General features: G+C 39.9%; 1 non-coding gene across 1 annotated transcript; it reads left to right on the forward strand.

Moving 5' to 3' along the window:
- Positions 1-21,105: 21,105 nt before the first annotated feature.
- Positions 21,106-21,296, forward strand: LOC118976381 (U2 spliceosomal RNA). Its single transcript, XR_005064258.1, has one exon. It is a non-coding gene; the product is annotated as a U2 spliceosomal RNA (small nuclear RNA).
- Positions 21,297-23,335: the final 2,039 nt, after the last annotated feature.

Here is a 23,335-nt window from a genome sequence, read left to right on the forward strand (position 1 = left end):
TTTCCTTCAACTCTTTGAATATATCATCTCCATGCTTTTTTGGCTTGGATGGTTTCTGATAAGAAATCAGCTGTTAATCTTAAATAGAATCCCCAGAACACAAGACACTTCTCTCACTACTTTAAAGTCTCTTTGAAAGATGTCTTTAAATTGGAACAAGTTGGTTATAATGCGCCTACATGTGAATATCTTAGTTATCTTATTTGAAGTTTGTTGAGCTCCTTCAATATGTAGATTAATGTTTTTCATNGCTGCTATTAAAAAAAAAAAAAAAACCTGAAAAGGTAGGAGTGGCTTTGGAACCAAGTATGAGCAGGGGTTGAAAGAACTTTGACCAGCATCATAAACAAAGCCTATATTGCTTTAAACAGACTGTGAGTAGAAATCTGGCTTGGAGGGCACTGCTAGTGACAACTCAGAAGGACGTGAGGAACATGTCATTGGAAAATGATGGGAGGGAGAGTCTGGTGATGTAGTGGCAGAACACTTAGTTAAACCGTCTCCCACAGTTACTGGTTTGTGGAAAACTGAACTGGTAACTAATGAACATGGTTATTTAGCTAAGGAAATATCCAAGCAAATTATTAAAGGTGCTGCCTGGTTTGTTTTTGCTGCTTATAATAATATGTGAGAGGACAGAGCTAAGTTAAGAGAATAATTATCCATCAAAAAGGAACTGGGGGTGGGGGGGGACCATGGTGGGGTGAAAACTGAGACAACAGTACTTGAACAACAATAAGAAAAAAATTAAAAACAAATAAACAAAAACAAAACACAAGAAGGAATCAGAACTTGATTTTTAAAATTCTCAGCCCTTTCAAATAGTAAATACTACAATACTAAATGACTTTAAATAATGTCAGGAAAGCATGCTCTACAGAAAAAGTTGAGCATGTGACTGTACAACCTTTTACTTAAGTTTCGGAAAAATAAAAAAAGTCAGAGTATTTCATGTCAGCCTAAAGGACTCCCTTTAGTATTTTTTTTATAAGGCATGTCTGCTAGTGACAAATTCTTAATTTTTGTTTATCTGGAAAGGTCTTAATTTCTCCTTTATCTTTGGAAGATAATTTTGCAACATAGGACTTCTTGTATTACCATCTTTTTCCTTCAACTCTTTGAATATATCTTCTCGATGCTTTTTTGGCTTGGATGGTTTCTGATAAGAAATCAGCTGTTAATCTTAAATAGAATCCCCAGAACACAAGACACTTCTCTCACTACTTTAGTCTCTTTGAAAGATGTCTTTAAATTGGAACAAGTTGGTTATAATGTGCCTACATGTGAATATTTTAGTTTTCTTATTTGAAGTTTGTTGAGCTCCTTCAATGTGTAGATTAATGTTTTTCATCAAATTTGGGGGGGTGGGGGTCTGACATTATTTCTTCAAATACTCTTTCCTTCCTTTCCTCTCCTCTCCTCTCCTTCTAGGATTTCACTATGCTTGTGCTTTTTGATGTTCTACAGGTTGCTGAAGTTCTGTTCATATTTATTCATTCTTTTTGGTCCTCAGACTGAATGACTTCAATTGACCTATCTTAGCACTCACTAATTCTTCTCCCTCCTCAAATGTGCTGTTGAGTTGCTCTGGTTAACTTTTAATATCAGATATTGTACTTTTCTACTTCAGAATTTCTATTTTGTTCTTTTTATAATTTCTCTCTTTACTGTTATTCTTTATTTCGTGAGATAATTTTGATACTTTCCTTTAGTTCTTAAACATGGTTTCCTTTTGTTGTTTGAACATTTTTATTTCTAAAATTATAATTAACACTTTTATTTTTTTACTTATAATTAAGAACCAATATGTGCTGTTTTATGTAATTTGTAATTCTAGTATGTAAAATTGATATTCCTAAATTTAAAAGACCTGATACAATTATTAAAAATGCTAGTAACTTCTAGAAGCTTTAAGTTACAAGTAGTGATGTTTTTAATGCATTGAGCTAGTTATCTACAAACCTTTTTGAGAAATGTACAGTGTACCCTGGACTTTTATTTTATTTGTTTTTTCCCCTCTGCCTTCTTTCACCTCCACCCACTCCTCCCCACCATCCCCAGTCAGCACATGTTGTCTGTGTTCATGAGTTCTTTCTGGGTTTTTTTTTTCCTGTTTTGCTCAATTAACTTAAAGTCTTTTTATACTAATAACTGTCAGGGAGAGTTTCTATTGATGGCTTCTTTTCCCTGTGTATGGGCCATATGTTCTTATTTCTTTAAATGTTTCTCAACTTTTTCATTGAAAATTAGACAGTTTAAATAATGTACTGTGACAACTCTGAACATCAGATTCTCCCCTCTTCCCAAGGTTTGATATCGATGCTCTCGGTTTTTATTTTTGTTTGTTTAATGACTTCTGAACTGAAACGTCTAAATTCACTGTTACATTGTGGATATTGAAGTCTCTACTTAGTTAAATATTTGGTCAAGACAGACAAGTCATTCAATCCTGAAACCAATAAGTGTGCTAGTTTGGCTGAGGTGCTCTTTGTACATGTGCAGCATTCCTGCAACACTCAGTGAGGCAATCTGCAACTCTGCCTCAGTCCTCTCTTCCTGCTTACAAAGGTCCTTAAAGTTAGCCAGAGAGAAGGGTATAAGGCCTCAGGTTTTTCCTGAGCACATTCACATCCCCGAGCATGTACATGTCCTGCTAGGTTCCCAAAAATATTTTGCAACTTTTCAAAGACCCAAAGTTTTCTTTTTGTGATTTTGGCTAGCCTGTTGTTTGCCCCAAATGTTGCCAATCACCTCAAGCACGCTCATCATTAGACAGTTGCCATTCATTTTACACACCCCCAGAAAAAAAAGGCATTTCTACTGGCCTCCCAGGCAGGTCCAAATCAAGACAGCTTTGTGAGTGAAGTCTTTCAAGGAACCACCAGATAAGTAAAATAAGAAAATTCTTTGGAAATTAAGCTTCTGAATCAGCTCCAACTCTATCAGCTCCCTCCAATGGCTGCCAACACCTGTTTTTCACCGTGACGGCAAATTGTTGGTTTTCAAAGTTACCATGGAGCAAAGAAGGAGGGATGGACCTGGGGCAACCTTCATCATTACCAACAGTAACTGTTATTACTGATACTCAGCCATTTTCTTAAAAAAATTCATGCTCTATAAATCTCCAGAGTTCTCAAAAGTTGGTTCTGACCATTTTTCCAGGCTCCCCATTGCTTTTTATAGAACATAGGGTTTTGGGGATGTCCTTACTCTGCCCTTTTCACTGACTTTGCCCCCCACCACCTCAGTGTAAAAGACAGTGAAGACCTATCGCTTCATGGGGCCCTTTGCCCTCATTTCTGCTGTCAGTGTCATAGGTGTTGCATTTACATGCAGTAAAAGCCCACCAGATAGTGTTATAACTTTTGCTTTTAAGCATCATCTCTATTTTAAAGAGCTTAAAGGGAGAGAAATTGTCTACTATATTTATCCAGATATTTCCCATTTACATTGTTCTCTTTTATTCTTGAAGTTCCAGGTTTTGCTCTGGCTTCATTTCCCTTCTGCCTACGGAACTCCTTTAAGTACTTCTTTAGAGCAGAACAGCCAGTAACACTATTCCCTTAGTTTTCATTAATCTAAAAATGTTATTATTTTATCTTCACTTATGTATAGCACTTTCTCTGGATGCAGAATTCTGGCTTAACAGTTCTTTTCTTTCAGCACTTTAAAACATATTCACTGTCTTCTGGCCCCTATGGTAGCTGATGAGAAATCTGTGGTCTCTCACATCATTGTTACCCTACATGTAATTCTATTTCTCTGAATGTTTTTATAATTTTTCTTTCTCTTTCATTGGTTTAACTTTGATGTGTGTAGATGTGGATCTCTTTGAGCTTACACCGTTTGAGGTTCACTAAGCTTGAATGTGTACGTTTGTGTCTTTTATCAAATTTAGAAACTTTTAAGTCTGCTCCTTAGACCACAAGGAGAGGGTTTCTCTTTCAGATTTTTGTTTATGTGTCCAGTGCACAGTTTCAGAAGTCAGGTTGTCTATGGGTCTGGACAGGGGGAAAAATAAATGTAGGAGGAAAAATAAAAGAAACTCACCACTAGATTAGTTGTACTTCATATTCTGGTTTTATTCCCCAATCTGTCTACGACCAATAACTTTTAAGAGTGCTCAGATATCTGCTTTATGTGCTATTCCCAAGGTTTTGGGTTGTATTCAGTTGGAGAGCAAGGTGGAATGTGCTTACTCTATCTTCTCAAGAATCAGAACCTCTATTTTTCCTTACATACCCTGATGTCAGGCTTTGCTTCCACTGCTCTACAGGAAGTACAAATCACAGAAATAAAATTAATTTTTATATTGAACTTGACCGCATAGTCTTTCTAAATTCACCTATTAGATCTAGTAATTTTTATTGTATTCCTTATAATTTTCTCTTTTTATTCATATTTTATTTATTCATTTTGAGAGCAGGGGAAGGAAGGGAGAAAGAGAGGGAGAGAAACATCAATGTGTGGTTGCTTCTCATGAGTTCCCTGCTGGGAACTGGCCTGCAACCCAGGCATGTGCCCTGACTGGGAATCGAACCGCAATCGTGTGGTTTGCAGGCCTGTGCTCAATCCACTGAGCTACACACCAGCCAGAGCTCCTTATCATTTTCTACATGAAAAATCATGTCATCTGTGAATAAAGCCAATTTCACTTCTTCTTCTTTTGATCTTAATAAATATTATTTATTTATTTTTCTTGTCTTTTTTGTCTTTACTGCTACCCAAAACCTCCAGCTCACTGATGAATAGTAATGAGAACAGACTTTATAGTTTTTTCAATCTTAGGAGAAAACATTTCACTATTTTACCACTAAGTATAATGTTAGCTGACCTTTATGAATTTTTTCACTTTCTAACCCTACTTGGCTGAGAGGTTTAATCTTGAATTGGTTCAGAAATTTCTCAAGTGCCTTTTAGCGTCTATTGAGATAATCAGATTGTTTTGCTCCTTTATTATCAATATGATGAAGTACATTGACTGGTTTTCAAGTGGTACCAACCTTACTATCCTGGTTAAATTCTACTCGATCAGACACCTTTGACTAAATGCTCTTTTTTTTCCTCTGATTTTTCTACTGCATTTATAGCCTCATTTATTCTGATTTACTTTTTCCACCCACACAATTGAGATGCATCAAAATTCAGTCAGTTATACATATAACACACAATAAACATGATAAAGTATGTTGGAGATCCTTTCCAGGAAGAAATAATAATTTATAGTGATTAATATAAGCATTATATGTTACAATAATTTACAAGATACTAGCAATTTCTTAAAGATGCTTGAGAAAAACACTAATTACTGCTGCAGCCAAGGAAATGGCATCTGACAAGCAAACTAAGACTTTTGAAATAGACTCTGTCAACAGTTCCATCCAAAATACAAAATTATAACCAATACCAACTTTAAGGCAGGTTTGGACCTCAAGCCCAGAATAAAACATGTATCATAAAAGTCTAAACCTTGATGCTACTGAAAACATCACAGTTAGTTAAAAAAGCAAAACTAAAATAAAGACAATATGCAAGGAAGGAAATAGACAAAAATATGAAAAAGCAGAATGCTTCTTCTGCTTTAAATATGGGTATGTAGCACTGAATTGAGCTTTTTGTAGTAAATCACTGCAACGTGATTGCCCCAAATGAAGCAAAACACACACAAATATTCATATGCGGTTTTGTCCCATTCTAAAAATCCTATTTGTTTTTCCCCTTTCTTCAGAAGAAAGCTCAGAACTTGCTACTCTCTCATCTGATAATCTGCTCTACCAATACCTCTAGCATGAAAAACAGCCAAGGATCTATTCCTAGAGAATGCGATGAGCCATTTCTATATTGATTGGGTCCCTAGGGTTCTTTTTAATCAAAAAACACACAGACATGAATGGGGTTCAGGTTTTGAAAATGGACAAAAGGCAGAGAAGTAAGATGGAAGAGATAACAGCATGGTTTTGTAATTTCCCCAAATCTCCCCTTAAAGCAGAGATCAAGTAGGAGAGCAAAAAACAAAACCTATGGATGAAGTGAGCAACAAAACTGGGTCACCAAGCATCCCAGTAACCTTATAATACAAGTGGGTGGGGCCAAACCACTGAAAGCAATAAGACCCACAAAGGAATGACAGCAGGCCAGAAGCAAAGGGAAAAACTAAGACCCTAAGAGCTGGGGAACTAAGACTGACAACAAGTAGTCAGCCCCAAAGAAGGGGCTCCCACTGTGCTGTGGATTTCAGCACAAGTGAAACAGGCTTCACTGCTGAGGATGAGGCCACTGCAGGAAGGTTGAAAGGAGCCGAGGCAGCTAACCATCAGAACTCTCAGGAACACCTAGTGGAGCTCCCTGATGGAAAGGTAGAGGCCTGTGTTAAGGAGAAACAGCTGGGAGTAGGGCCTAAGTCCATCAGGACAGAACACCTGAGCATGAAAGCGAGCAAACATTCAGACACTAGGGGGGAGGGGAGAAGAGGAAGCAAATATCAGAAAGCACTCAAGGTTTCAGTGCATAAGAACCTATTTCTAAATACTGTGCAATAAAATCAGAAAAGAAAGAAGGACATTCGGGCTCATTCACATTCCCTACACATGAACTTCTTTCTAAAAATACAACTTGGGCTGTAAAAAAAGATTAAGATCAATTCCTCATTCAAAAATATCCCAAAAAGAGAAAAATGATCCAAATAACATACAGTATTCAGAAAATAAATATTCACCAGGAAAATATGACTACAAAGCATATGAAAACAGTGAGCTAATATTTCAAAATGAAAGAGTAATTTCATGGCAGAGAAGCCTCCCAAACATCACTTTAATCATGTTTTAGAGGGTACATATCAGTACAGGACAAATCGAAATTGTGTGACAACGTGACAGCTTGAGAAGAACACAGAATCGTTTTTGTAATATTCTTCTCCAAAAGGTACAACCCAAGTCTGATCATTGGATGGCACAGACAAACGCAACGTAAGGGGTAGTCTACCAATCAACTGGCCCATAATCTCCAAAAGAATCACGGTCTTCAAAATCAAAGACAGTCTGAGGAACTGTTCCACGCAGAAGGAGGCAGAGACATGAGCACTAAGTGCAGTGCATAGTCCTTGCTGGATCTAGGCTGGCTAACGCATGTAAGACACTGTCAGAACAACTGGTGAGGTGAGGTGTGTCTGAGAATTACATGGTAGTAACATATCAGTGCTACTTTCCTGATAATGAGCTTACAAAGGTAAATGTCGTTGTTTATAGGAGTTATACACCAAAGTGTTCAGGGGTGACAAGGCACCCAGTAAGCAATTTATCTGTAAATGACTTGGACAGAAAAAATGTCTTTGTGGAGTACTTTTCTGTAAATTTTTGATTGTTTCAAAATAAATATTTATATATCATAAATACATGATCATATATTATAAAATTATATATATATATAAGGTTCAGGGACTATTTTTCTCATGGGCCCTTCCTGAAGGCATCTACTAGAAAAAGAAACTTCAGGCAACTTAGAAATGACTGGAGAGTGTTGGCAAAGGCAGGTGGTGGGCACTGAGTCTTCCTCAGTCATGGGATAAGGCTGCCAGGACAGTAGATTATAGTGACATGCTTGACTATGCAGATAAAATACAGCTGTCAAAAATAAGAGAAGGGAGGGGAGCATATGTAGAAGAATAAATTTGCTGATTGCCTTATCAATATTAACTAGGAGTTAGATTTTTTAAGTCAGATGCTGGAGGGAAGAGAAGAAATGAATAACAGTTACAAAGCTACTTAAAATATCACTCATCATAGGGGCCCAGTATTCAATACCAAAAAAAGAAAACAGAGAGAGAGGAGGAATATTTAGGGTATTCTGTAAAGGCGCGACTGAAAACGAATCACTATCAGTACGAAAAGACCAAGGATTTCTACGTATCAAAGGAGAGAGGGCGGGGAGAGAAGCAGAGGCTGCAGAGGAAGCATACACAGGAAAACAGGGCCGCTGCATTCAGGGCAACCCCCTTCCTAACTGGGATACGGCAACCACAAACCACCTGCTCCCACTCTTCCAGAACGGGACTCCAAACATCCCGACACAGGGCAAAGTCCAGAGCCTTGGGAAGCATGGTAAAGGGAGAAGGACAAAAGTCCACCTCTTTTCAGAAAACAGAGCAAGACAAATCTTCAAAATCACATCTTTTAAAAAGTCTGCTAAGGGCTTTCTATATAACTGCAAACTACTATTTTAGGAATAAACACCTTTTCCAGAGAATGCTTTTCGATGAAAGAAGCTGACAGAAAGGGAAGGAATACTCCTGGGATAAGGATTGCCAAGGGACTGCTATAACAGGCTTTTTTTTTAATTATTATTTTTATTTAATTCTTGTTCAAGTACAGCTTTCTGTCTTATATTCCCAGCCCTGCCCCCCCAGTGCTCCCCACCTCCCTCCCATTTCCGCCCCCCACCTTAGTTATTGTCCATGTGTCCTTTATACTTGTTCATGTGAGTCCGTCCCCTAAGGCTTTTAAAGAGAAATGGTGTAACCTTTTCTCCCACCATAGGCACTAGGGTCCTGGGCTTTTGAGATGCTCCAGTCACCAGGGTTCACATAACACAGCAGCCTCAGCAGGATGAGAAATTGAAAATCGCATACCTAGTAAAGAAAAAATGGTAATCCTAAAAATACTGGTCGGACTGCTAATTGCTTAGGTTTATATAGCAAATCTGCTGCTTTTGTATTTTCCATTTCAGCTCTACTATAAATCATTGCATACATAGAAATTCTCTTTGAAGTACTTAACAAATTACCTCCAGGGGGAAAAGGAAAATAATTTCCTTCCACATTTGAGCAACCAGTATGTTCTTTTCCCCCTGTTGTAACCTCAAGGGACAGACGCTGTCAACAATCTCTCCAAGGGAGCATTCCCAGCACAGACAGGCTCATTTGCCATGATCTGGTGTGACCTCATCACAGCAAAAGGCCTGGGCCTTCCTGTTCACACCTGTCTTTGGTCCCAGCTGGGCACAGACACAAAATGTAACAAGTACCCATCTAACCTCCTCTTTTCAGGACCATAATCCAGTGCATTTTGTGTCTGTCACCAACAGCCAGTGCTCTCAACTCTTCTGTTCCCATCCAACTGTCCTCATATCCCTGCTGGGGCCTGTCCTGAATGAAGTCAACACAATTGGCACTGATCTAACACATACCTATGTATGTCAAGCCTTGGGATAGGCACAGAGGACACAAAACCAGGTAAAGCACACTGTTCCTTCCCAGGAAGAGCTCAGTTTAGTTGGTGAAAGAGATGTGAAATTCTTAATTTTTTATTTTACTTCTCTTTTATTAAAACCTCACCTGAAAATATGTTTTTACTGATTTTAGAAAGAGAAGAAGGGGGAGAGCAAGAAAGACACTGATACATTGATGTGAGAAAGAAACATTGGTAGCCTCCTATCCACGTCCCAACCAGAGATCAAACCTGCAGCCCTTTGGTGCACAGGACGATGCTCCAATCCACTGAGTCACTCGGCCAGGACATTCTTAATCTTTAAACAAGTGGCCTTGTGTTTTCATTTAGTACAGGCCTTGCAAGTTACGTAACTGGTTCAGTCTTACCTCTAAGTGAGTGTCAACATGGCGCCTATTATGACCAAGGGTTATTGGGAAGATTAAGTGAACAAATGGATGTAGAATGCACAGTGTCTAGAACAAAATCCTCCATACATGAAAGCCACTTTATTACTATTATTATAATTATATCCCCAAGAAGTATAGAAGGGACTTGAAATAAAAGGCCAGCAAAGGAGAATGGGAGAGGGAAAGCTGGGGACAGAATGGACAAGATGTCTCTCTGAAGGGTGGAGAAGGTGTGCAAGAGGTTGCAGGATGGCTGGCTGGGCAGGGTGCCCTCCGCCAGGCCAAGACTGGCAGCACATTTACTACATGGAAAACAACCTGCAAATGCTCACAAGGCTATAAACTAAAGCACCTTCGACATTCATGACCAAATACAACTCTTCTGAATGTGAAGTCTCATTGCTCCCAGTTTTAGCAATTTTGGAACATAGTACAAGAAAGGGTAAAATGTAGTACGTGGCCTATGATTGTAAATAGTTAAAGGAGAGGGTAAGTCAAGAATACAACACTTTGAAGAAAAACAGCAACTTCATATAGCTTAACCCAACATTTCCTGAAAATATAGCTATTAAAAAGAAAACAATAGAGGACTTCCGGCCAAGATGGAGGTGTAGGTAGACATGCTGTGCCTCCTCCAACAACCAAAATAAAGATAACAACAATTTAGAAACAAAATAACAACCAAAACTGAGAGAAAATTGAACTGTACGGAAGTCCAACAACCAAGGAGTTAAAATAGACACATTCATCCAGACCAGTAGGCAGGGCAGAGTCAGCGGACGAGCAGAGAGGGGTCACTGCATAGGAAGCAGTGACACCAGGTGCACAAGGCACCCCGGGCACACAAGATGGCACCAGCCAGACCCTGGGCACCCAGGCAGCGGCTGGCAGACCCCAGGTATGGGGTGGTAATGGGCAGACCCAGCAAAGCAGTGATTGAGAAGCAGGACACCATGAGCAAGGTGGCTGGCTAACCCAGCAGAGGTGCCACATTTGCACGCAGATCACTGGGGATCGAGACAGATCGTGCAACTCAGGGTCCTAGCATCAGGAAATAAAGCCTCAAAACACTGATTGGGAATACCTGTGGGGGTTGAGGCATAGGAGAGACTCCCAGCCTCATGGGAGAGTTCGTTTGAAAGACCCAGAGGGTTCTAGAATTCACACAAGCCCACCCACATGGAAATCAGCACTAGAAAAGCCCAGGTTGTTTGGGGGAAGCGGCAGAAGGGACTGAGGTGAAACAGAGCGGAGCAAAGCACCATTGTTCCCTCTCTGACCCCGCCCCCACATACAGCATCATAGCCCAGGGACTTGGGTTGCCCCACCCTGGTGATTATCTAAGCCTCCACCCCTCATATGCAAGAGTTGCCACCAGACACCCCCCCAAAAATGTCTCAAACAAAAGAACAGATCAAGGCCCCAGTGCCAGTACATCTAAGCGACCAAGAGATAGCCTACCTATCAGATGTACAGTTCAAAATACTGGTGATCAGGATGCTCACAGAGCTGGTTGATTTTAGTCACAAATTAGATGAAAAAATGAAGGCTACACTAAGTGAAATGAAGAAAATGCACAGGGAACCAACAGTGATGGGAAGGAAACTGGGACTCAAATCAAGGGAGTGGACCAGAAGGAAGAAAGAAACAACCAAAGAGAAAAGAATGAAGACACAAGAATTTTAAAAAATGAGGAGAGGCTTAGGAACCTCCAGGACATCTTTAAACATTCCAACATCCGAATTATAGGGGTACTGGAAAAGGAAGAGGAACAGCAACGAGTGGAAAAGTTATTTGAACAAGTAATAAAGGAGAACTTCCCCATTCTGGCAAAGCAAATACACTTCCAGGAAGTCCAGGAAGTTCAGAGAGTCCCAAAGAAGTTGGACCCAAGAAGGAACACACCAAGGCACATCATAATTACATTTGCCAAGATTAAAATGAAGGAGAGAATCCTAGAAGCAGCAAGAGATAAGAAGATAGTCACCTACAAAGGAGTTCCCATCACACTGTCAGCTGATTTCTCAAAAAAGACCTTACAGGCAAGAAGGGGCTGGAAAGAAGTATTCCAACTCATGAAATCCAAAGACCTACAACCAAGATTGTTCTATCCAACAAAGCTTTCATTTAGAATGGAAGGATAGACAAAGTGCTTCTCAGATAAGGTCAAATTCAAGGAGTTCATCATCACCAAGTCCTTATTTTATGTAATGTTAAAGGGATAAAAGAAAAAGAAGATAAAAAATACGAGCAGTGAAAGGACAGCAAACTCACAGTTATTAACAACCACACCTAAAACAAAAGCAAACCAAGAGGACCGCTAGATCAGGAGTGGAGCCACAGAAGTAGAGATCACATGGAAAGTTAACAATGGGGGAGTGGGAGGAGGAGAGGGGGGAGAAGGTACAGAGAATAAGTAGCATAGATGGTAGGCAGAAAATAGACAGAGGGAGGGCAAGAATAGTGTAGGAAATGTAGAATCTAAAGAACTTAAGGCACATGGACATGAACTAACAAGGGGGAATGTGGGTGGGAGAGGGTGTGCAGGGTGAAGGGGAATGAAGGGGGGGAATTAGAACAACTGTAATGGCATAATCAATAGAATATATTTTTAAAAAAGAAAACAACAACCTAAAACATGACAGTAGTAAAAAGAACATTGCACCTTTAAGAAAAAGTAAATTTAGGAATCTTTAAAAGGGCATCATTTATCACCCTATGATCAGAGAAAAATAGGTATTAATTTTTAAATGCAATAATTCAGGAAGAAAGCAAGCATTTTACTAGAAGACATCATAAGAATGGGACCAGAGAAGCAATAAATGAACAAGCATCCTGGCAAAAACTATAGCTAAAGTAAATATGTATGGGTAAGGAAATAAATACTATAATAAAAATAGTTTTATGCTTGAATTACAGGCATATTATAGCAAATGTTCACTAATACAGAAAAATGGCAATTTATTAAAACACAAACTCTGCTTGATAAAAAAAAAGCAAATTAGTGACTGGGTAATTCCTCTATTTATTATTTATTGAGCTAATAACAAATGCACAAAGAAATGAGACAGAAGGCTTTAAAACCTATTGGAACCCTCTTTGTGGAATTGGGCCAATCGGATCTTCCAGGCAGTTCTAACTCATTATATAAAAGCCCTCTAGAGCATTCAGATGGGCTTTTTAAAAATATACACAGCTGCTTGACACCGGGATGCCACCATGGGGTAGGTTAAATGGCTACCAACAGACACAAGGCTTCCAGCACTTTTTAATTCTTTAATCTTTTTCATCCTAGGTCTAATGGTATATTTTAAATGGCATGAGGGTTGTGGAGTGGATTTTGATGCCCTCCCCAAGAATATGAACAAATACTGAGGACCACAATTAATGTGTCAATGTATAGGAAAATCAAAGATAAAAAGTAACCAAAGGGTTCAGGCGATTTTGGTCTATTCTCAGAGTGCATCTTCACCTATCAGCAGCATTTGACACAGTGATTTTTCTTTCTTCTTAAAGTACTATTTCTGTGTAACTCCTGGCTCCATACTTTCCTGGTTTTATCTCTACTTTCACTGGCCTCCGTTTTCGGTTCCTAGATCCTCTTCCCCTTCCAAGCTTCTGCTAGAGTTCCACATGGCTCAGTCTCTCATTTCCCTCTAGGTCATCTGAACCATGCCCGTGGCTTTAAATCTTATAACCCTAAATGTATCCTTCCATGCCGTCTTGCTTCCCTGAGCTCCCAGCATACATTAAGCAGCCCATTCCACATTTCTACTTGAATGTCTAATAGGTATTTCAAACTTAATATGGCCAAAACAACTCATGATTCCCCCAACTCCCTTGTTGTCCAGTCTTCCCCACTTCATTAGTGAGACTAAAAACTAGGAATAATTCTATCACAGCCCATAGTCCATCCATCAACAAGGTCTGTGAACTCTACATTCAGAGTATATCCTGAATTCTACCATTTGTTACCATCCCCACCAGTACTACCCCCATCCCCACCAGTACTACCTCCATCCCCACCAGTACTACCCCCACCCAATGTGGGTGCTGTCTCTCACCCACATTGTTACAATAGACTTGTAACTGTCCTCCTGTTTCCACTCCTACTTACCATCTTCAGGACCCCACAAAAACAATCAAAGTTACTTTTTTATTAACCAGATCAGACCATCCTCCCACTTAAGCTTTCCAATGGCCTCCCAGCACCCTTGGAACAAAGTGTAAACTCTACCACATCCAAGACGTGGAAGTACAAGTTGGTCCAATTACACTGAGAACAACCTGGCAATGGTTAGTATACCTAGAGATGAGGACACCTGACCCAGGGATCCTTCATCCTGGCGTCTCCCTGAGAAAAACTCTTGCAAACACTCTGTACAAAGCTGTTCATTGCAGAAATGTTTCTAACAGCAAAAAAGTATAAAAGAGCCCTCAGTAGAGAAATTTAGAAAATAAGTTGGGTTTTTTCACAACAGAACATTAGGTATCAGATTAAATAAATAAGCTATATGCTAGTTAAAATGAATTAGAGTTATAGGTATAGTAATAAAAGAATGACTATTTTTAATGTTTGACCACTCAAAGCACTGAGGCCCCACCAGTCTCCTTTTTTTTTTCTTTTTTTTTTTCCCCATGTCTAGGCCGACCTGAGAAAGGATAGGCACTGTCTTTCGGTACTGGTGGTACTGCTGGGAAAGTCCAAACCAGCATACCCCTTACAGAACCCTCTGCCTTTGCCTCACTTCCTGACCACAAGAGCCACCACCCCCACCTTCACTCTTTGACTCCAGACCAAACCCAAGTTCTTCTCGTTCCAGGAATAACTTTTCTTTAATCATTTCAATGTTTTATTTATTTTTTTAGATTTATTGAGATATAATTTATATACGTGTATATATACATATATATACATATATATATATATATAAACATTGTGTAAGTTTAAGGTGTACAGTGTGTTGATTTGATACATTTGTATATTGCAAAATGATGACCGCCACAGCATTAGCTAACCCCTCTACCATATCACATAATTATCATCTCTTTTGTGATGAGAACATTTAAGATCTCCTCTCTTAACTTCTTTCATGTATGTAATATAGTATTATTACTAGCTATAATCACCATGCTGTACATTAGATCCCCGGAACATCTTAATCTTGAGCTAGAAGTTTGTACCCTTTGACCAACAACTCCCCATTCCATCCGTCTCCCTGGCCCCTGGTCACTAACCAATACTCTATGCTCAGCCTCTCTTAGTTTGGCTTTTATAGAGTCCACATACAAGTAAGATTACATAGTATTTGTCTTGCTCAGTCTGACTAAGCATAATGCCTTCAAAGTACATCTAGGTTGTCAAAAATGGCAAGATTTCCTTCTTTCTCAGGCTACATAATACCCATTATCTATAATATAATATTTTATATACATGTCTATTCTAAACACTTAGGTTGTTTCCTTATTTTGGCTATTGTGAACAATGCCACAGTAAACACGGGAGTGCAGATATCTCTTTGAGATCCTGTTTTCATTTCTTTTGCATGTACATATACCCAGTGTGAGATTGCCGACTTGTATTACAGCAGTGAAATTAGATGTGCACAACAAAAGAGAATCCCCCAAAATTGACTCCTGGAGCACTTGACGGTTAAGTAATTCAAAACAATCCTCCAAGGACAACTAATAAAGCTGAATTATACATGGTTTTTAAAAATCTTAAAGGCAGAGGCCAGCTAAAAAGAGAATAAAGAATTACTGAACCAAAATCTAGGAGGTTAGAACCCAGAAAAGTAACCCAGAATTTAATATGCCTTTTATCTGGATGACACTTAACAAATCATGAAGTAAAGATACAAAAACTAAGTTATAGATATAAAATGAGTCAGATAATAAATTGCAAGATCCATACAGAGCAGAAAGTCTGACAAACACTTCTCCACTTTAAGCTGGGATAATACCTCAAGGCTTTACTTCATCTAGGTGATTCTGGGAACTTCAAGCCTTGAACTTGCTATAAAGCACTTCAAAACTAGTAGAGCCCCAGACTACCAGTATATAAGGAAAAAAAATCTCTGGAAGAAGATTCAATAATCGTATGTCTCAAATTTTTCTTGCAAATAGGTTTTCAAATATAATGATCAGAACAGTCAAAGAACTAACTATACACTGAAGGAGAAGAAGAAGAAAAAATCCCATAAACAAGAACCAGCAGGAAAAAAAGATACAAAAGAAAGACTTCAACATAAGAACCTTAGATACTAGAATTTTCAGATCTAGACTATAAAATCACTATTTTTATTATTATCAAAGAAATAAAAGAAATGCTTCAAAACATCCTCAGGGAACTGCAAACTTTAAAAAGTGGTAACACAGAAGTGAATAGGAATCAAATGGCAGTTCTACAACTGAAAAGCAATAAACAAAATTAAAAGTTCAATGAACAGATTTAACAGCAAATTAGACAGAGCTGAAGAGATCATTGACAAACCAAAAAATAAGTCAGAAAATACTCTCCAGAATGGAGAATGAAAAGGAAACTATATTTATATGTACATAAACATACCTGGGCTGCTGTGGCTCAGTGGACTGAGCACTGGCCTTCAAATCATGGGGTTGCCTGGTTCGATTCCCAATCAGGGCACATACCTGGGTTGCCCAGGTGGGTCAGGTCCCCGGCTGGGGGCACACAAGGGGCAACCAACTGATGTTTCTCACACTGGTGTTTCTCTCCCTCTCTTTTTACCTCCCTTCCCTTCTGTCTAAAAATAAATAAATAAAATCTTTAAAAAAACATATATTTCAATATACATTTCAAAAGTAAAGATGGCATTTCCAATGACAGGGGAGTAAATGGAGTTTTTAGTAAATGATACAAGAGGACTTCCAATCAAAATGGTGGTGTAGGTAGACATAGCTCATCTCTTTGCACAACCACATCAAAATTACAACTAAAATATAGGGCAACCATCACTCAGAAATGTCAGAAATTGAGTTGAATGCAAGTCTGGCAACTACAGAATTAAAGACACCACATCCATTGAGACTGGTAGGGATGCAGATGAGGAACAGGCTGGTCCCTCACCCACATGTGGTGGATAAAAATCCAGGAGGGACATCCTGGGAGCAAGGAGTACCAGCCCCACACCAGACCCCCAGTCCAGGTTTCCAGTGCTAGGCAGGTAGGCCTCCACAACTTCTGGCTGCAAAAACCAATGGGGTTTGAGTTGGTTCAAGAAACTGATGGAGCCCTATGCCATTCCTCTTAAAGAAGCCAGGCACAGATTCAACTACTCAGACTCACTTCTTCTGAGTTCCAGTGCCAGGGTGGCAGCTTGAAGGGCACCAGCAGCATACTGGGAGAACCAGAAGCGTCTGGCATCAAGGTGAGCAGAAGCCATTATCACTTATCTGAGCCCTCCCCCCACAGAGCCAAGGAGCCAGCAGGCTGGTGCCAAATTTGAGACTCCATCAACCTAACTAATACTGTTTGCCCCACCCTGGAGATCCCCAGAGACTCGGCCTCATCCAACTTACAAACCTGCCCAAACAGCTTTTCCATAGGAATAACTGGTCTTGACTCATGCTTCACAGCTTCCTAAATCCTATCAAACAAGCAACAGCTGACCTCAGCAAGCTCCAGGTCAGGCACTAACAGCAGTCAGATTAGTTTCACAGCTTCAGTTCACCTGGGAATCTCCAAGCCCAGCACAAGTAGCAGCCATCTCAGATTGCTTTACAACTCAGACAGGGTGCCCTGGGCAAAACACAGGTTGGGGCTGACCTTGGCCTGCACCAGCCAGGAAACCCCGGGACCAGAGCACCCAGTAGACAGCTACAGACTACACCAGAGCACCGCCACCCTGCCCCCGCACAGCTGATCCACAAAGGGCAGAGGTTGGTTCTAAGTGATCACAGCCAACCCTTGCAACTGACTACCCAGGGTAAATCACTCCCATTGATCTGCCAACAGTGACCAAGGCTACACTACAAAAGGAGGGTGTACTCAGCCCACAAGAAGGGCACACCGAGCTTGGGTGATAGGGGAGGCTGTGCCACTGGATCCTACAGGACACCTACTACATTAGGCCACACTACCAAGACACAGAGTCAAAGCAGCTTTACCTAATATATACAAATAAACACAGGGAGGAAGCCAAAATGAAGAGAAAGGAACATGGCCCAAACGAGAGAATGGATCAAAACTCCAGAAAAAGAGCTAAGTGAAATGGAGATAAGCAATCTATCAGACGCAGAGGTCAAAACACTGGTTATAAGGAGGCTCAAGGAATTTAGTGAGGACCTCAGCAGCATAAAAGAGACCAAATCAAAAATGAAGAATTCACCAATTGAAATAAAGAACAATTTACAGAGAAACAGCTATAGAGTGAATGAAGCCAAGAATCACATTAATAACTTGGAACATAAGGAAGCAAAACACAACCAATCAGAACAAGAAGAAAAAAGAATACAAAAAAAGAAGAGTAGTATAAGCAGCCTCTGGGACAACTTCAAGAGGTCCAACATTTGCAGGATAGGGGTTCCAGAAGGAGAAGATAAAGAGGAAGAAATTGGAAATGTATTTGGAAAAATAATGAAAGAAAACTTTCCTATTTGGTGAAGGAAATAGACTTGCAAGTCTATGAAGCACAGAGAATCCCAAACAAGACGAATGCAAAGGAGGCCACTTCAAGACACATCATAATTAAAATGCCAAGTGTTACAAATAAAGAGAGAATCTGGATGGAGGCATAGGAGGATACACTTTGCCTCCATGCACAGCCAAAAGAAGGACAACACCAAATTAAAAAAAAAATAAAAAATAACCAGAACTGCCAGAAAATTGAACTGTATGGGTGTCCAACGACCAAGGAGTTCAAGAAAAAACATCCATCCAGACTGGTAGGAGGCGCAGAGATGGGCAGCCAGGATGGAAAGGACTTGGACTCCCAGCAAGGTAGTGGTGGCAGACAGGGTGGCCCCACATTTGCATACGGATAAAACAGGAGGAATAACTGGGGAGCGAGACAGATCAGGCAACCCAGGGTTCCAGTGTAGGGAAATAAATCCTCAAAACTTATGAACGTAAAAACCTGTGGGGGTTGCAGCAGAGGGAGAAGCTCCCAGACTCACAGGAGAGTTCACTGGAGAGAGCACAGGGTCCTAGAAAATACACAAGACCGCCCACCTGGGAATCAGCACCAGAAGAGCCCAATTTGCTTGTTGGTAGAGGGGATACTGACTGAAAGCCAGCAGAGAGCCAAGCAAGCGGCATTGTTCCCTCTCAGACCCCTCTTCACATACAGCACTATAACACAGCAATGTGGGTTGCCCTGCCCTGGCCAATATCTAAGGCTCCACCCCTTACTACATAAGAGATAACCAACCTCTCAGATGCAGAGTTCAAAACACTGGTAATCAGGATGCTCACAGAATAGGTTGAGTATGGTCACAAAATAGAGGAAGAAGTAAAGGCTATGCTAAGTGAAATAAAGGAAAATGTACAGAGAACCAGCAGTGAAGGGAAGGACACTGAGACTCAAATCCAAGATTTAGACCAGAAAGAAGAAATAGACAGTCAACCAGAACAAAATGAAGAAACTAGAATTCAGAAAAAGGAGGAGAGGGTTAGGAACCTCCGGGACAACTTTACACATTCCAACATTTGAATCATAGGGGTGCCAGAAGGAGAAGAACAAGAGCAAGCAATTGGAAACTTACCTGAAAACATAGTGAAGGAGTTCTTCCCAAATCTGGCAAAGGAAATAGACTTCCAGGAAATCCAGGAAACTCAGAGTCCAAAAGAAGTTGGACCCAAGGAGCATACATCAAGGCACATCATAATTACATTAGCCAAGATTAAAGATAAGGAGAGAATCTTAAAAGCAGCTAGAAAAAAAGGAGACAGTTACCTACAAAGGACTTTCCATTAGGCCATCAGCTGATTTCTCAAAAGAAACCTTGCAGGCAAGAAGGAGCTGGAAAGAAGTATTCCAAGTCATGAAAGGCAAGGACCTACATCCAAAATTACTCTCTTCAGCAAATCTATCATTTAGAACAGAAGGGCAGATAAAATGCTTCCCAGATAAGGTCAAGTTAAAGGAGTGCATCATCATCACACCCTAATTATGTGAAATGTTAAAGGGATTTATCCCAGAAAAAGAAGATCGAAATCATGAACTGTAAAATGACAACCAACTCACAACTACCAACAACTGAACCTAAAAAATAAAAGCAAAACCAAACTAAGCCAACAACCAGAACAGGAATAGAATCATGGGTATGGGGATCATTTGGAGGGTTATCAGCTGGGAGGGGGTGGGGAAGCAAGGGGGAGTGGTGTAGGGATCAAGAAGGGTAATTGGCAGGAATAAAATAGACAGGGGGATATGAAGAACGGTATAGGAAAGGGAGAAGCCTAACAAGTTACAAGCACAACCCATGGACATAAATTAAGGGAGTGGGATTGCTGCAGGGAAGGAAGGTTCCAGGCAGAGGGGGGCAAAGGGAAAAAAATTGGAACAACTGTAACAGCATAATCCATAAAATATACTTCTGAAAAACAATATGTAACAATTCATTAACCAATTAGAAAAAAATGAATTATATCCATGTCCCACTCAAAAGACAAGAGTAAACTCTAAAAGGATTAGGAATTTAAACATAAAAATTAAGCCGCACAGGTCCTCAAAGAAAACATGGGTGAACTTTGCATGAACTTATGTTAAAGACTTTGTCATTATGGCCCCGAATCTGGATTCTATTGATAGTTAAAATTTTTGACAAATTTAACAATATAAGAATTTTTTTTCAAAAGTCCTGCATGGTTTTACCGTAAACAGAGTCAAGAGAACAAACTTGGGGAAAATATCTGTAATATACAACAGATAAAGAAATGGTATCCCTAACACATAAAGGGCTCTTGAAAATTGAAGGAAATAACATCAATCCTAAAGTCTTCAAAAAAAATTTTAAGAGGAGGAAACCCGCCCTGACTCCTGGCAAAGAAAAGAAAACTACAGACCAATATCCCTTATACATATTGATGCAAAAGTCCTCAACAAAATATAGCAAGCTGAATTCAGAGGCACATTAAAAGAATTATAATTATGACCAAGTGGGATTTGTTCCCAGAATGCAAGGATAATTCAACATACAGAAAATCAATCAGTGTAAGATATCACATAAACAGAATGAAGGGAAAAAAACACATGATCATCTTAATTAACTCCAAGGAATTTTACACTTAAATGGTTAAAATAGAAAATTTTATGTTTTATATATATATATCTATGTGTGTGTGTGTGTAAATAAATTTTAAAAATATTTTACCACAATTTTTAAAAAGTGAGTCTTCAAAGAATAATAGGTTTATGTCAAAGAACACAAAGCCAGCTTGGAGAGCTTCCCACTGGCCAAATCTGAGACACTTTGAGCACTAAAATAAATAACATTTATAATAAAGAATTATACCTATAAAAAATTCCATGAATATTGCCTCTCCACCTTCTGGCTAAGATCAAGTGTAGTATCTGTTCTTCTCAGTTTAATATCTGATATGTCCCCTATCCAAGGGCAATATATTAAATGGATTTTTGGAATTAGGAGGTGGAATAGAGGCTTGCTCTGTCCACTCCATGCATTGACCTGTTATTGCAGTACATCCAGGAACAGAGCACACACACACACAAAAAAATCCATAAAGATAAATAAACAGTAGAAATGCAGCTAATATGTGTAGAAAGAATAATGGAATTGAAAAATCACTAGTGAGAGCCATGATAATAATAATAATTGATTCGGCCAAGAATGATCAATGGACTAAAACGAATAAGTTTGAGTAACAGGATATTTACATAGATTCAATGAATTTATTCATTGAAAAGGTTAAAACAGTGTGGAGGGGAGGGGGAGGGGGAGGGGGAGGGGAGGGGAGGGGGAGAGGGAGAGGGAGAGAAGGATAAAGCAAAGGTGTTAATGCTACATTTGAAGAATCTGGGAAGGACGAGTCAAGCCCAGGTGGTGGTGTAGTGGTGTAAAGGCTGGAGGAAACACCTGACTATGGGGAGTCCCAGTGTTGGGCAGTGCGACTCCACTGCCCAGCATGCCTTTACTAACTTCAAGGCTGCTGTGGGGTGGAGTCCATGTGTTGATGAGTTCTGAATGCCATTTTGGAATCTAATCTCTACTCTGTAGCTCAGTACGCTGTCTCAGGTCCTTGCCTCATTCCGCATCTCTCAGTCCAAATAACGCTGTTTCTCTTGGTTGCTGTTCACCTGTGCCATTACCCTGGCTGGCCCAGCACATTCTACTACTTTTGCTGCTCTTCCACAGACTCTTTAAGGTGTATCAGGTTTATAGTAATGAACCAGAGCATCAGCTCATACTGTCTCTGTTATTCCTGAGTGGGAAGAACCTTTGGAATTGGCTCAGGCTTAGTGAAATGAATCTTAACTGAATTTCCTTTAGTGAATGGCTATAGGTCTTTAGCATAAGTTTTTGTATATGCTACCGAGGTTCTCAACCCTGGCTGCCCATCAGCTGTCACATCAGTAATTTAGATCTTTGGCCCAAATCTATTGAATATGACTCTATAAGGAAGAGATTCTACAAATATGTGTTTTTAAGAAACTGTGTGGGTGATTCTGACGTACAGCTAGAATCGAGGGTCACTGGTTCACTATGGGTCGTGCATTGTACAACACATCAAGTTCTCTGAGGTCTGTACAGTAAACAGACATTGAGAGAACTGATTAATAAAGATCAATGCTACAAAATTCCAGAGAGATATAAACCTAGAAATAACTGGAAAAGAAAGGAGTCAAAGATGATTTCACAAGAAAAGTGGCATTGCAACTACCTCTTGGGCCTTGAGTGTGAAAATATGAGTGGAGCCCTGGCTGGTGTAGCTCAGTGGATTGAGCGTGGGCCTGTGAACCACACGATCATGGTTCGATTCCCAGTCAGGGCACATGCCTGGGTTGCAGGCTGGTTCCCTGCAGGGGACACATGAGAGGCAACCATACATTGGTATTTCTCTCCCTCTCTCCTTCCCTTCCCCTCTAAAGGTAAATAAAATCTTAAAAATTAATAAAGATGAAAATATGAGTGGAAAAATGAAAGAGAGGATTTACCAAGTAGATGGCAGAAAGGAGCTAGAAAAGGAGTGTGCAGAGTCAGAAATCTCCATAGTGCTTTCTGGAATTCCAGAATGGTTTTCCACAGGAATTCCAGAATGGGTTTTTAGAACTTTTTTTATTGAGTAAATATAGTGTTCTAGGGTGCTAAAGCCACAAAGTGGATAATTGTCCCTGTCCTGTATAACTTGCGAGGTCTAATGCAGCAGACAGACACATGACTATGTGACTAGGTCGTCGTCCAGGAAACAGGACCACAGTAGAACATGGATCCAGCAGTGGGGGAGCAAAGGAGCAAGTGACAGTGCCACTGGGAAACGAGCTGGGTCTGGGCTAGGCCTCTAGATGATAGAGTTTTTCAGTCAGTAAATAATACTGTTACAGAATGGACCTGTGAGAGGGGAGGGCAAAATATCATTACTGAATGGACCCCGTTTCTCCCAGGATCCCCCTGTACTAGGTTCGCCTTGCCTGCTGCCAAGGAATTATAGCTCTCAATGCCAGAGACTGGTGACAAGGAAAGGAATTATTCATTCAATATTTATACAGACTTAGAGTAATGACTTCATGTCTTTGTTGAAATCCT

The sequence above is a fragment of the Sturnira hondurensis genome, unplaced genomic scaffold (genome assembly GCF_014824575.4).
Source record: "Sturnira hondurensis isolate 20B ecotype Veracruz unplaced genomic scaffold, ASM1482457v3 Scaffold0020884, whole genome shotgun sequence".
In the NCBI taxonomy this organism is placed as follows: Eukaryota; Metazoa; Chordata; class Mammalia; order Chiroptera; family Phyllostomidae; genus Sturnira; species Sturnira hondurensis.